The sequence below is a fragment of the Mustela nivalis genome (assembly GCF_964662115.1).
Source record: "Mustela nivalis genome assembly, chromosome: 3".
NCBI lineage: Eukaryota > Metazoa > Chordata > Mammalia > Carnivora > Mustelidae > Mustela > Mustela nivalis.
Window position 1 is genome coordinate 60,597,145 of NC_139022.1, and position 14,979 is coordinate 60,612,123.

The following is a 14,979-nucleotide window of genomic DNA, read 5'->3' on the forward strand; positions in this document are numbered from 1 at the left end:
TCTTTTGATGGCTGCATAGTATTCCATTGTGTATATATACCACATCTTCTTGATCCATTCATCTGTTGATGGACATCTAGGTTCTTTCCATAGTTTGGCTATTGTGGACATTGCTGCTATAAATATTCGGGTGCACGTGCCCCTTTGGATCACTACGTTTGTATCTTTAGGGTAAATACCCAGTAGTGCAATTGCTGGGTCATAGGGCAGTTCTATTTTCAACATTTTGAGGAACCTCCATGCTGTTTTCCAGAGTGGCTGCACCAGCTTGCATTCCCACCAACAGTGTGGGAGGGTTCCCCTTTCTCCGCATCCTCGCCAGCATCTGTCATTTCCTGACTTGTTTATTTTAGCCATTCTGACTGGTGTGAGGTGATATCTCATTGTGGTTTTGATTTGTATTTCCCTGATGCCGAGTGATATGGAGCACTTTTTCATGTGTCTGTTGGCCATCATAGGATCTCCCTGATATGAGGAAGTGGTGATGCAACATGGGGGCTTAAGTGGGTAAGAGAAGAATCAATGAAACAAGATGGGATTGGGAGGGAGAGAAACCGTAAGTGACTCTTAATCTCACAAAACAAACTGAGGGTTGCTGGGGGGAGGGGGGTTGGGAGAAGGGGGTGGGGTTATGGACATTGGGGAGGGTATGTGCTTTGGTGAGTGCTGTGAAGTGTGTAAACCTGGCGATTCACAGACCTGTACCCCTGGGGATAAAAATACATGTTTATAAAAAAATAAAATGACATTGAGATGAGATTATAAATATGCTAGAGTTTCTTAAAATTAAAAGACCGACAACAGCAAATGTTGATGAAGAGATGGAATATTTGGAACTCTCATATTTTTTTATGGAAGTGCAAATGTTACAACTGATTTGTAAAAACTATTCCCAATTACTTACAATGAAACAATTTAATGATCTAGCATTTCTTCTCCCATGTATTCTACTAAGATAAACAAACACATATGTCTACAAAAAGATTTGTACAATAAAATGATTTAAGATATAACTGCCTGCAGAGATTTTTAATTCTACTCTATAGATGTAGTACCCCATTAATTCTACACATATTTACTGAGAACTTCCTATATCTATAATACTCTGGCAAAAATGAAGAAGTTTAATTCAGAGTCTTATAGAGCATGAGATTTACAATCTAATTAGAAAAGGTTTTTGCATATGAAAATTTTAACAATATAACAGAGCACATGATCCAGTATCAAATAAACTTTACAGTAAAAACAAAATGTCAAATAATCAAAATGATTATCTATGATATTTGTAGGGATGTAACTAATCTGTTGGATTTATTCCCCTTCCCTTGCCTTCCTCCACAGAAACTTCAAGCAAGGATCTTCAGGTGTACCTCATTTCAGTTTAAAAACAGAGACATGGGGAGTTAGAGAGGAGAAGGGAGTTGGGGGAAATTGGAAGGGGAGGTGAACCATGAGAGACTATGGACTCTGAAAAACAATCTGAGGGTTTTGAAGGGGCAGGGGTGGGTGGGAGGTCGGGGTACCAGGTGGTGGGTATTATAGAGGGCATGGATTGCATGGAGCACTGGGTGTGGTGAAAAAATAATGAATACTGTTATGCTGAAAATAAAAAATAAGTTAAAAAAACAAAGATACTTTGAGATGGAAAGGATCTCAAGAATCACCTAGGCTTTCCCTCTTTTTTGCAGATAGGAAAATGAAGTTTCAGAGAGGTCATTTGAATGACATTTATACCCCATGTTTAGTCTGATACAAAATTGATGGGAAAGTACAGAGAAGATGTGACACATCATTTAGTTAGTTTCTTGGGTTTTTAACAAATACACACATAGAAGGGAATTCTGGCAAATAAATGGGCTGCCGATGGGGCAGTTGATAATAAATTTGGTTTAGAATAGGTTAAAATTGAGGTACCTTAATGCCAATCCAGAAGAAGTCCTCTTATTAATAAACAGATTCAGGGCTGAATGGTAGCCATGTGTATCAAGTGCATTTGTATTAGACACTGTGATAAGCACTTTACAAAATAGTGTCTCATCTAACCCTCTCAACAAAAGAACAGCTTTGTGTAATATTATCATTTCTCATCTCCCATGAGGGAATTGAGGATCAGGGAGTTGAACTTACATTCACAGGGATGTTAAGTGCTTGATTCTGGATTTGAACTCATTTTCTTCTTACTTCAGACCATCAGTATTCCTGCCTTAAGTTTTTCCTTCCAGTTTAAAGTGGTGGGCATCCTCTGATGCAGTATTATGAAATTTCCACTATTTAAAACACTATAAAGACATGGAAGAGAAAAGAAAGCACAAGATCATAATAATACAATCAACTTCAAAAAAACACATACAATTTCTATCATAAAGGGTGATACACATGAAATAAAAATTATAATTGTCCACTCACCCACCATTTTATTATGCCAGTACAGGATAGCTAGTATACACACTTTTCTGCCCTCTGATTAAGAAATGAGAAAACTGAGGGGTGCCTGGGTGGCTCAGTGTGTTAAGCCACTGCCTTCGGCTCAGGTCATGATCTCAGGGTCCTGGGATCGAGTCCCGCATCGGGCTCTCTGCTCAGCAGGGAGCCTGCTTCCCTTCCTCTCTCTCTGCCTGCCTCTCTCCCTACTTGTGATCTCTCTCTGTCAAATAAATAAATAAAATCTTTTAAAAAAAAAAGAAATGAGAAAACTGAGCAGAAATCTTTCTACTGTGTGGCTACCTTTGAGTATATAAAAAAGCCCATATACTCACATGTACCCTCACAGATCCATGCGCTGCAACTTTTAGGAAAAAAAGAAAAGAAAGAATGAAAAGGGGGAAAAATGCAGAGAAAGAAGGATGCCTGAAGAGACTGTATCTCTTCAAATACAGATGCATGGTATAAATGTATGGAACCAAGCTGAGGTGCTATAAATAGAATTGGACACAGAGAGGCACCTGTTAGATTGGGACTGGGTTGTCATAAGTAATTTTTCAAGTAAGACAGGAAATACATATGTACATGGATATACATACATTTGAGAATTGTGTTCATGTATTCCATGTGTTCTGAAAATCAGAACGCTAAACAATGGAATCCTGTTAAGTTTTCATCTCAGGCCCGGTAAGCACTACCAGATAAAAGCCAGATGTTAGAAATGAAACTAAGGGCTGTGCCTATTTTTAGACTATTGAATTCTAGAGCTGAAGAGGAATTTCACCATCATAAAGGACAGATAAGAGAGGGAAGATGGCAATTCACAAATCAGCATGCAACAAGTTATACATTCAGGATAGATTTCTCTTGTATTTCCAAAGAAATACTATATAAGATACTGGAAAATACTACTCTAAACCAAAGAAGTTTCTAACAGAACCATGAAAATTTTCATGAGTTTTGGGAAAATAACCCTTCACTTTAATAAGATGCTAAATGTCATGATCTCTAAGTAACAAGAGCAGATATGCCTCATGAGTGTTAGAAATAAAGGACTTTCCCTTGTAATAAAAAGAGTGAGAATGAAAACAATTGCAGGGAAAGTGAAAGGAAAATTCTGCTCTGCAAGTTGCGAAAACAACAAAAATTACACAAGGAAATTGAATCAATTACATGAAAGACGCGGAAGCACTCCTTAAATGAAAGGAGCAAAAATTTTGAATGTCAGAGGTAACTAGACTGAGAATATTAGAAATACAGTATAATTTGTGTCAAAATTATAGATATTTCTGAAAATGGGACCAGAAAAACCAGAACATAAATAATAATGAATGTTCAATAGAGGGAAAATTCTTACAGATAGTTTGAAATCGGAATATATAGATAAATTATTCAGAGTTTCAGACAATGTAAGAAAAGGATCTATATATCCTGACAACTTTTGAAATTATAAGGATAAAGAAAAAACCATAACTAGCAATGAAATAATATTCAAGTTTTTCTCAGGATTCTCAGCAACTCTTGATTCCACAAGAAAGTGGGACAAGGTTTACAGAGTTTTCAAGGTAACAGAATGGTCTTGAAATTAAATTGTCTAAATAGTAACTCAAAAAGACATTTGAAAGCTGTGATCACCAAGACAGCATGGTACTGGCATAAAAACAGACACATAGACCAGTGGAACAGAGTAGAGAGCCCAGATAGGGACCCTCAACTCTATGGTCAATTAATCTTCGACAAAACAGGAAAAAATATACAGTGGAAAAAAGACAGTCTCTTCAATAAATGGTGCTGGGAAAACTGGACAGCTATATGTCGAAGAATGAAACTCGACCATTCTCTTACACCATACACAAAGATAAATTCAAAATGGATAAAAGACCTCAATGTGAAGACAGGAATCCATCAGAATCCTAGAGGAGAACATAGGCAGTAACCTCTTTGATATCAGCCAGAGCAACTTCTTTCAAGATATGTCTCCAAAGGCAAAGGAAACAAAAGCGAAAATAAACTTTTGGGACTTCATCAAAATCAAAAACTTCTGCACAGCAAAGGAAACAGAAAACAAAGAGGCAACCCGCGGAATGGGAGAAGATATTTGCAAATGACAGTACAGACAAAAGGTTGATATCCAACATCTATAAAGAACTCCTCAAACTCAACACACATAAAACAGATAATCATATTTTTAAAAGGGCAGAAGATATGAACAGACATTTCTCCAATGAAGACATACAAATGGCTATCAGACAAATGAAAAAATGTTCATCATCACTAGCCATCAGGGAGATTCAAATTAAAACCACATCAAGATATCACCTTACACCAGTTAGAATGGCCAAAATTAGCAAGACAGGAAACAACATGTGTTGGAGGGGATGTGGAGAAAGGGGAATGCTCTTACACTGTTGGGAATGCAAGTTGGTGCAGCCTCATTGGAGAACAGTGTGGAGATTCCTCAAGAAATTAAAAATAGAGCTTCCCTGTGACCCTGCAATTGCACTCCTGTGTATTTACCCCAAAGATACAGATGTAGTGAAAAGAAGGGCCATCTGTACCCCAATGTTTATAGCAGCAATGGCCATGGTCACCAACCTGTGGAAGGAACCAAGATGCCCTTCAAAGGATGAATGGAGAGGAAGATGTGGTCCATATATACTATGGAGTATTATGCCTCCATCAGAAAGGATGAATACCCAAATTTTGTAGCAACATGGACAGGACTGGAAGAGATTATGCTGAGTGAAATAAGTCAAGCAGAGAGAGTCAATTATCATATGGTTTCACTTATTTGTGGAGCATAACAAATAGCATGGAGGACAAGGGGAGATGAAGAGGAGAAGGGAGTTGAGGGAAATTGGAAGGGGAGGTGAACCATGAAAGACTAGGGACTCTGAAAAACAATCTGAGGGGTTTGAAGCAGCGGGGGGTGGGAGGTTGGGGGAACCAGGTGGTGGGTATTAGAGAGGGCCTGGATTGCATGGAGCACTAGGTGTGGTGCAAAAATAATGAATACTGTTATGCTGAAAATTTAAAAAAAAAAAAAAAAACTTCTATTGTTAAAACAAAAACAAAAACAAAAACAAAACAAAAATTTGAGTAATTTATTTGGAGATGATTCCAAGAAACACCAAAAGAGGAATATGGATGTAAAATGGGAGAGAGATTGAGTGCACATTTTCTCCATAGGTAACTGGAATTTATCTTTCCAGGAAACTCTCAGAACTAGTACAAAATATGTATGGAAGAGTCCTCGTATCCTTGAGGAAAAGAAATCTAGGTATTTATCCACCAACTTCTATCACTCATTAGCAGAGCTGCTTCTGAGCAGTATTAACTTCACTCTTGACTTACTGAATAGTTTACTGCAAGGTGAGTTCTGCCAGCCAGAGAAGGAACTTATGCAAGAGATGCAAATACTGGCAGCTAGAAGTCTCGCTGATGTGCATGGAAATCTAAGTCTTGCAGGGATCTGAGCAGGCACCAAGAGCATCTGCTGCAGTCATTCACAAGAACTATGGTCACTATAAGTGTCTTCTATGTATAAAAGCAGAAGGGCATGGTCAGCCAAAAGTTGAGAAAGATGCACCTATAATATAATATAATATTAAAATATATTATAATAATATAATATAATCACTTGACAAAAGGTAACAGATGAATAGATAATGAATCAGAAATGAGTATTAAAGATTCAAGGACTGGACAACTGCCCCATTCAATTTCCAACAAGTACCACCTCTACCTCTATTCAGAGAGTCTCGAGGAGAATTATTTATAAACTATTCCTGACTTCCTAAATAACACAAATGAGGTTTTAATTTAAAAAAAAAATAGCTCACATTCATTGAATTTTTAGCACGTGTGTTGATATTCTAAGCACTTGGTATGTGTTATTTCATTTCATTTCCTGCACAACCCTTTGAGGTAAGAACTATTATTATCTAAATTTTATGAAAGAGGAAGGTGAAGCTAAGTATAGCCAAGTTCCCATGTGCACTCATTAGTAAGTGGTGGAGAAAGGGTATCCTGTCAGTTTACCTTAAAATGTGTTGTCTTCGAACGATGTCTTGTTAATGCCTAACAGCAAATATATTTCATCTGGATGAAACTGTCATGATAGAAGGCACCCTGTCTGTTGTGTTCCCTATTTTCTCCTCAGGGCCTGGCAGAGAGGCTAGCATGGAGTATGAATTTGAAAAATATTTGTCAAATGCTGACTTCCATTGTAACTTGTATTTCCTCTCAAGGCAAGAAGTCTTATTGGAAATAAGAAATTCGCCCCTGAAAAATACTTCTTTTTTCCTTAAGCACACAATATCACTGTACTGAAAGTTTCAATTAATATTAAAAGGCTACACCAAAAGGAAAATAAAACTATTTGATAAAACAAGTCTTGTAGGAAGTTAACATCCTTAGTAGTAGCATCCACCACTAAGATTAGTGGCATTGACTTCATTGGTGAAGTATAACTTTTGTAATTTTCATTGTATTTTGCTCAGTGGGTCACTCAGAGAGTTCAGTACACCAGAAAGTTAAGTACTTCAGAGATTCTCTATAGAACTGTAAGGAAATTAGTGACAGAACTATTTTTGACTTAGACTTAGATTTACAGGTGGATGCACCTGTTGTAGTTTTGGAATCTAGAAACCTGATTTACTGTTGCTTTAGCTCATACCATCATATCCAAAAGCGGCAACAATGTGCAACTAGGTATCTTCATGTGCACTTGCAGAAACAAAGAAAATCCAAATTCTGTGGGATTACTATAATTGGGTATACAGGATAATTTGCTTTAAATAATCTTGTTTAGATTCAGGTAAGATTCATACCTTTTAGAATTTAAAATGCTGCTACTTCTCATGCACCCCAATGTTTACAGCAGCATTATCAACAAGAGCCAAATTATGGAAAGATCCCAATTGTCTATCGCATGATGAATGGATATAGGAGATATGATATATATGTATACACACACACACACTGGAATATTACTCAGGCATCAAAAAAATGAGATCTTGCCATTGGCAATACTATGGATGGAGCTAGATAGAGTATATCATGCTAAGGCAAATTAAGTCAGTCTGAGAAAAAAAATACCATATGATTTCACTCATATGTGGAATTTAAGAAACAAAATAGGTAAACATATGGGAAGGGAAAAAATATAGAGGGAAGTAAACTATAAGAGACTCTTAACTATAGATAAAAAACTGAGGGTTGATGGAAGGGAGGTAGGAGGAGGACGAGCTACATAGATGGTGGGTATTAAGGAGAACACTTGTGATGAGCACTGGTCGTTCTATGTAAGTAATGAATCACTGAATTCTGTTCCTGGATCTGTATTCCACAACATGTTAAATAATGAGAATTTATAAAATAATGATAATAAGAAATAAAATGGTGCTAGTTCTAAATCATGTTATAAAAATTATTCAAGACTCTCCAAAGATACTTCTTTCTCATATACCTATTATTTTCTTCCTTGGAACCATTTGTTGTCTTGTTGGATTGCACTGGACTGAAGAGTTATATCAATTGACTTCTAACTAGTTTTCTAACATACAAATTATGTTCTGTATACAATAATGCCAAACAAATTTGGCACTAGGCCCAATGATCAGGCCATGAGGATAGAGCTGGGTCATGATTCCCCACTTTTCTGCCTTGTCAGTCAGATTGTTTTAGCCTGGACCCTTCCTACAAAGTGCTATAATAAAAAAAAATTATAAACAACTGCATATTAATAACTCTAATAACTATATATAAATAATTCAGTAACTAAATATAAAGTGACTAATTATGGGAAACATTTTTGCTTTGGTTCATTGAAGTACTATCACTCCTTTTTTTTTTTTTTTAAAGATTTTATTTATTTATTTGACAGAGAGAGATCACAAGTACACAGAGAGGCAGGCAGAGAGAGAGAGAGGAGGAAACAGGCTCCCTGCCGAGCAGAGAGCCCGATGCGGGACTCGATCCCAGGACCCTGAGATCATGACCCAAGCCAAAGGCAGAGGCTTAACCAACTGAGCCACCCAGGTGCCCAGTACTATCACTCCTAAATGATTTTCAGTTTCAACCTTCATTTCTGGATTATGTAAGAAATCTACTGGAAAAAAAAATCAAGTATTTATACATATTAAGTAGATATGTAGTGTCTTTGAATACCACCAGTGTTACTGAAGTAACCCATGTGAGAAATAAAAGTTACTTCATATTTGGTATTTATGTGAGATATATATATATATACACATATATATATAATACAGATACAGAGAGAGAGAATACATATATCTATAGGATATAGATATATATATAGAGAGAGAGAATATATAGAGAGTATATATATATTCTATTTGGTTTTTAAAAATCAGAAATGAAATATAATACTGAAGAAAAATAAATACCAACCTAAATTTGATCAATAACAATTAATTATTACATTATAATATATTGGACATCCTTTTAGATATCTCTATTTGCAAATATATTTTCATACAAATCTACATATAGATAGTATTCTACATTCAGTATATGGTTTATTTATCAAGTATATGTTATGATTCTGAGAATTTAGCTCTAGATCATCTCTATAATAGCTGTATAACATTTCACTGTATAGTTTTATTTTGTTATTTTTCTATTGAGGAATATTTATGTCCAATCTTTAGACTTTTCACCAATATTAGAAAATATTCACTTACATATATTGTATGCCTTTGTCCAGTTACATATTAAGAATAAATACCTGGAAGCAAAATGACCAAATAAAAATGTATAATGTTTTGCATTTCAGAAAGCAGTAACAAATTAAGCAAATTAAAATGAAACTTTCTCTGTATGCTTAATAATGCTAGGGATTATCATTTCAGTGCTGGTCCCTAGTTATCAACATTGATGCAACTATCTATTTTTACACTGTAATGATCATTTTAGTTTCATGTTCTTTGTGTGTTTGTACATTCATTCTTAGATAGGGCAATCTTTCTTTTTTTTTTTACCAAATTAAGGTGTCAATTAACATAACCATGCTGTTACTAATGAAAATAACCAAAAATTCTATGGTAATAATTGTATGAACATCACATCACCAAAGAAGTGTGAATTGAATTGAGAAAAAAAAAACAAGAACAAGAAGTAGAAATGATAACTAGGAACTGAATACATGTCAAATACTAAAAGACAGTATTGATCTAAGACTGAATGTGGGTATTATTCCCATAAGAAAAATAATCACAAAAAAAGGAACATAATTCGGAGGAGTCAAGATGGCGGAGAAGTAGCAAGCTGAGACTGCTTCAGCTAGCCGGAGATCAGCTAGATAGCTTATCTTAAGATTGCAAACACCTGAAAATCCATCGGCAGATCGAAAAGAAAAAGAACAGCAATTCTGGAAACAGAAAAACAACCACTTTCTGAAAGGTAGGACCGGCGGAGAAGTGAATCCAAAGCGACGGGAAGATAGACCCCGGGGGGAGGGGCCAGCTCCCGGCAAGCGGCGGAGCAACCGCGCACAAAATCAGGACTTTTAAAAGTCTGTTCTTCTGAGGGACATCGCTCCAGAGGCTACCCGGGGCAAAGCCCACACGGGGTCAGCGTGGCCTCAGGTCCCGCAGGGGTCACAGAAGGATGGGGGGTTTCTGAGTGTCGCAGAGCTTGCAAGTATTGGAATTGGAAAGCGGGCTACAGAGACAGAGCCGACAGTAAGCTCACAGCTCGGTGTTACCTTGAACCGGTCGCAGGCTCAGTGAGCTCAGAGCGCGGCCGGAGGTCAGGCAGACGGGAGTAACTGGGCGCTATTCTCTGAGGACGCACTGAGGAGTGCGGCCCTGGGCTCTCGGCTCCTCCGGGCGGAGACCAGGAGGCCGCCATTTGTATTCCCGTCCTCCGGAACTCTACGGAAAGCGCTCAGGGAACAAAAGCTCCTGAAAGCAAACACGAGCAGATTACTCACCCCGGCCCTGGGTAAGGGCGGTGTAATTCCGCCTGGGGCAAAGACACTTGAGAATCACTACAACAGGCCCCTCCCCCAGAAGATCAACAAGAAATCCAACCGAGACCAACTTCACCTACCAAGCAGTGCGGTTTCAATACCAAGGAGAGCAGCAGAATTCCAGAGGAGGAGAAAGCAAAGAACGGAACTCATGGCTTTTTCCCTGTGATTTTTTCTTTTAGTCTTGCAGTTAATTTAATTATTTTCTTTTCAGTTTTTGTTTTTTTTTTTCTCGCCTTCGGGTAAAATTATTTTTTAACTGTTACCTTTTTCTTTTTTAACGATTTTTTACTAGTTTATCTAATATATATATTTTTTATTTTCTATATTTTTCTTAGGTGTTTTTTTTTTTTAATTTCTTTTCTTTTCTTTATTTTTCATTTTTCTTTTTTTTTTCTTTCTTCCTTTTTGAACCTCTTTTTATCCCCTTTCTCCCCCCTCACGATTTTGGATCTCTTCTAGTTTGCTTAAAGCATATTTTCCTGGGGTTGTTGCCACCATTTTAGTATTTTGCTTGCTCCTTCATATACTCTTATCGGGACAAAATGACAAGACGGAAAAATTAAACACACAAAAAAAGAACAAGAGGCAGTACCGAAGGCTAGGGACCTAATCAATACAGACATTGGTAATATGTCAGAACTAGAGCTCAGAATGACAATTCTCAAGGTTCTAGCCGGGCTCGAAAAAGGCATGGAAGATATTAGAGAAATCCTCTCGAGAGATATAAAAGCCCTTTCTGGAGAAATAAAAGAACAAAAATCTAACCAAGTTGAAATCAAAAAAGCTATGAATGAGGTGCAATCAAAAATGGGGGCTCTCACTGCTAGGATAAATGAGGCAGAAGAAAGAATTAGTGATATAGAAGACCAAATGACAGAGAATAAAGAAGCTGAGCAAAAGAGGGACAAACAGCAACTGGACCACGAGGGGAGAATTCGAGAGATAAGTGACACCATAAGACGAAACAACATTAGAATAATTGGGATTCCAGAAGAAGAAGAAAGAGAGAGGGGAGCAGAAGGTATACTGGAGAGAATTATTGGGGAGAATTTCCCTAATATGGCAAAGGGAATGAGCATCAAAATTCAGGAGGTTCAGAGAACGCCCATCAAAATCAATAAGAATAGGCCCACACCCCGTCACCTAATAGTAAAATTTACAAGTCTCAGTGACAAAGAAAAAATCCTGAAAGCAGCCCGGGAAAAGAAGTCTGTAACATACAATGGTAAGAATATTAGATTGGCAGCTGACATATCCACAGAGACCTGGCAGGCCAGAAAGAGCTGGCATGATATTTTCAGAGCACTAAACAAGAAAAACATGCAGCCAAGAATACTATATCCAGCTAGGCTATCATTGAAAATAGAAGGAGAGATTAAAAGCTTCCAGGACAAAAAAAAACTGAAAGAATTTGCAAATACCAAACCAGCTCTACAGGAAATCTTGAAAGGGGTCCTCTAAGCAAAGAGAGAGCCTACAAGTGGTAGATCAGAAAGGAACAGAGACCATATACAGTAACAGTCACCTTACAGGCAATACAGTGGCACTAAATACATATCTCTCAATAGTTACCCTGAATGTTAATGGGCTAAATGCCCCTGTCAAAAGACACAGGGTATCAGAATGGATAAAAAAACAAAACTCATCTATATGTTGCCTCCAAGAAACTCATTTTAAGCCCGAAGACACCTCCAGATTTAAAGTGAGGGGGTAGAAAAGAATTTACCATGCTAACGGACATCAGAAGAAAGCAGGAGTGGCAATCCTTATATCAGATCAATTCGATTTTAAGCCAAAGACTATAATAAGAGATGAGGAAGGACACTATATCATACTCAAAGGGTCTGTCCAACAAGAAGATTTAACAATTTTAAATATCTATGCCCCCAACATGGGAGCAGCCAACTATATAAACCAATTAATAATAAAATCAAAGAAACACATCAACAATAATACAATAATAATAGGGGACTTTAACACTCCCCTCATTGAAATGGACAGATCATCCAAGCAAAAGATCAGCAAGGAAATAAAGGCCTTAAATGACACACTGGACCAGATGGACATCACAGATATATTCAGAACATTTCATCCCAAAGCAACAGAATACACATTCTTCTCTAGTGCACATGGAACATTCTCCAGAATAGATCACATCCTCGGTCCTAAATCAGGATTTAACAGGTATCAAAAGATTGGGATCATTCCCTGCATATTTTCAGACCACAATGCTCTAAAGCTAGAACTCAACCACAAAAGGAAATTTGAAAAGAACCCAAATACATGGAGACTAAACAGCATCCTTCTAAAGAATGAATGGGTCAACCGGGAAATTAAAGAAGAATTGAAAAAAATCATGGAAACAAATGATAATGAAAATACAACGGTTCAAAATCTGTGGGACACAACAAAGGCAGTCCTGAGAGGAAAATATATAGCAGTACAAGCCTTTCTCAAGAAACAAGAAAGGTCTCAGGTACACAACCTAACCCTACACCTAAAGGAGCTAGAGAAAGAACAGAAAGAAACCCTAAGGCCAGCAGGAGAAGAGAAATCATAAAGATCAGAGCAGAAATCCATGAAATAGAAACCAAAAGACAATAGAGCAAATCAACGAAACTAGGAGCTGGTTCTTTGAAAGAATTAATAAAATTGATAAACCCCTGGCCCGACTTATCAAAAAGAAAAGAGAAAGGACCCAAATAAATAAAATCATGAATGAAAGAGGAGAGATCACAACTAACACCAAAGAAATACAAACTATTATAAGAACATACTATGAGCAACAATACGGCAATAAATTTGACAATATGGAAGAAATGGATGCCTTCCTAGAAACATATAAACTACCACAATTGAACCACGAGGAAATAGAAATCCTGAACAGACCCATAACCAGTAAGGAGATTGAAACAGTCATTAAAAATCTCCAAACAAGCAAAAGCCCAGGGCCAGACGGCTTCCCGGGGGAATTCTACCAAACATTTAAAGAAGAACTAATTCCTATTCTCCTGAAACTGTTCCAAAAAATAGAAATGGAAGGAAAACTTCCAAACTCATTTTATGAGGCCAGCATCACCTTGATCCCAAAACCAGACAAGGATCCCATCAAAAAAGAGAACTAGAGACCAATATCCTTGATGAACACAGATGTGAAAATACTCAACAAAATACTAGCCAATAGGATTCAATAGTACATTAAAAATATTATTCACCACGACCAAGTGGGATTTATTCCAGGGCTGCAAGGTTGGTTCAAACATCCGCAAATCAGTCAATGTGATACAACACATCAATAAAAGAAAGAAAAAGAACCATATGATACTCTCAATAGATGCTGAAAAAGCATTTGACAAAGTACAGCATCCCTTCCTGGTCAAAACTCTTCAAAGTGTAGGGATAGAGGGCACATACCTCAATATCATCAAAGCCATCTATGAAAAACCCACTGCAAATATCATTCTCAATGGAGAAAAACTGAAAGCTTTTCCGCTAAGGTCAGGATCACGGCAGGAATGTCCATTATCACCACTGCTGTTCAACATACTACTAGAGGTCCTAGCCTCAGCAATCAGACAACAAAAGGAAATTAAAGGCATCCAAATCGGCAAAGAAGAAGTCAAATTATCACTCTTCGCAGATGATATGATACTATATGTGGAAAACCCAAAAGACTCCACTCCAAAACTGCTAGAACTTATACAGGAATTCAGTAAAGTGTCAGGATATAAAATCAATGCACAGAAATCAGTTGCATTTCTCTACACCAACAGCAAGACAGAAGAAAGAGAAATTAAGGAGTCAATCCCATTTACAATTGCATCCCAAACCATAAGATACCTAGGAATAAACCTAACCAAAGAGGCACAGAATCTATACTCAGAAAACTATAAAGTACTCATGAAAGAAATTGAGGAAGACACAAAGAAATGGAAAAATGTTCCATGCTTCTGGATTGGAAGAATAAATATTGTGAAAATGTCTATGCTACCTAAAGCAATCTACACATTTAATGCAATTCCTATCAAAGTACCATCCTTCTTTTTCAAAGAAATGGAACAAGTAATTCTAAAATTTATATGGAACCAGAAAAGACCTCGAATAGCCAAAGGGATATTGAAAAAGAAAGCCAACGTTGGTGGCATCACAATTCTGGACTTCAAGCTCTTTACAAAGCTGTCATCATCAAGACAGCATGGTACTGGCACAAAAACAGACACATAGATCAATGGAACAGAATAGAGAGCCCAGAAATAGACCCTCAACTCTATGGTCAACTAATCTTCGACAAAGCAGGAAAGAATGTCCAATGGAAAAAAGACAGCCTCTTCAATAAATGGTGCTGGGAAAATTGGACAGCCACATGCAGAAAAATAAAATCGGACAATTTCCTTACACCACACACAACAATAGACTCAAAATGGATGAAGGACCTCAATGTGCGAAAGGAATCCATCAAAATCCTTGAGGAGAACACAGGCAGCAACCTCTTGGACCTCTGCCGCAGCAACATTTTCCTAGGAACTACGCCAAAGGCAAGGGAAGCAAGGGCAAAAATG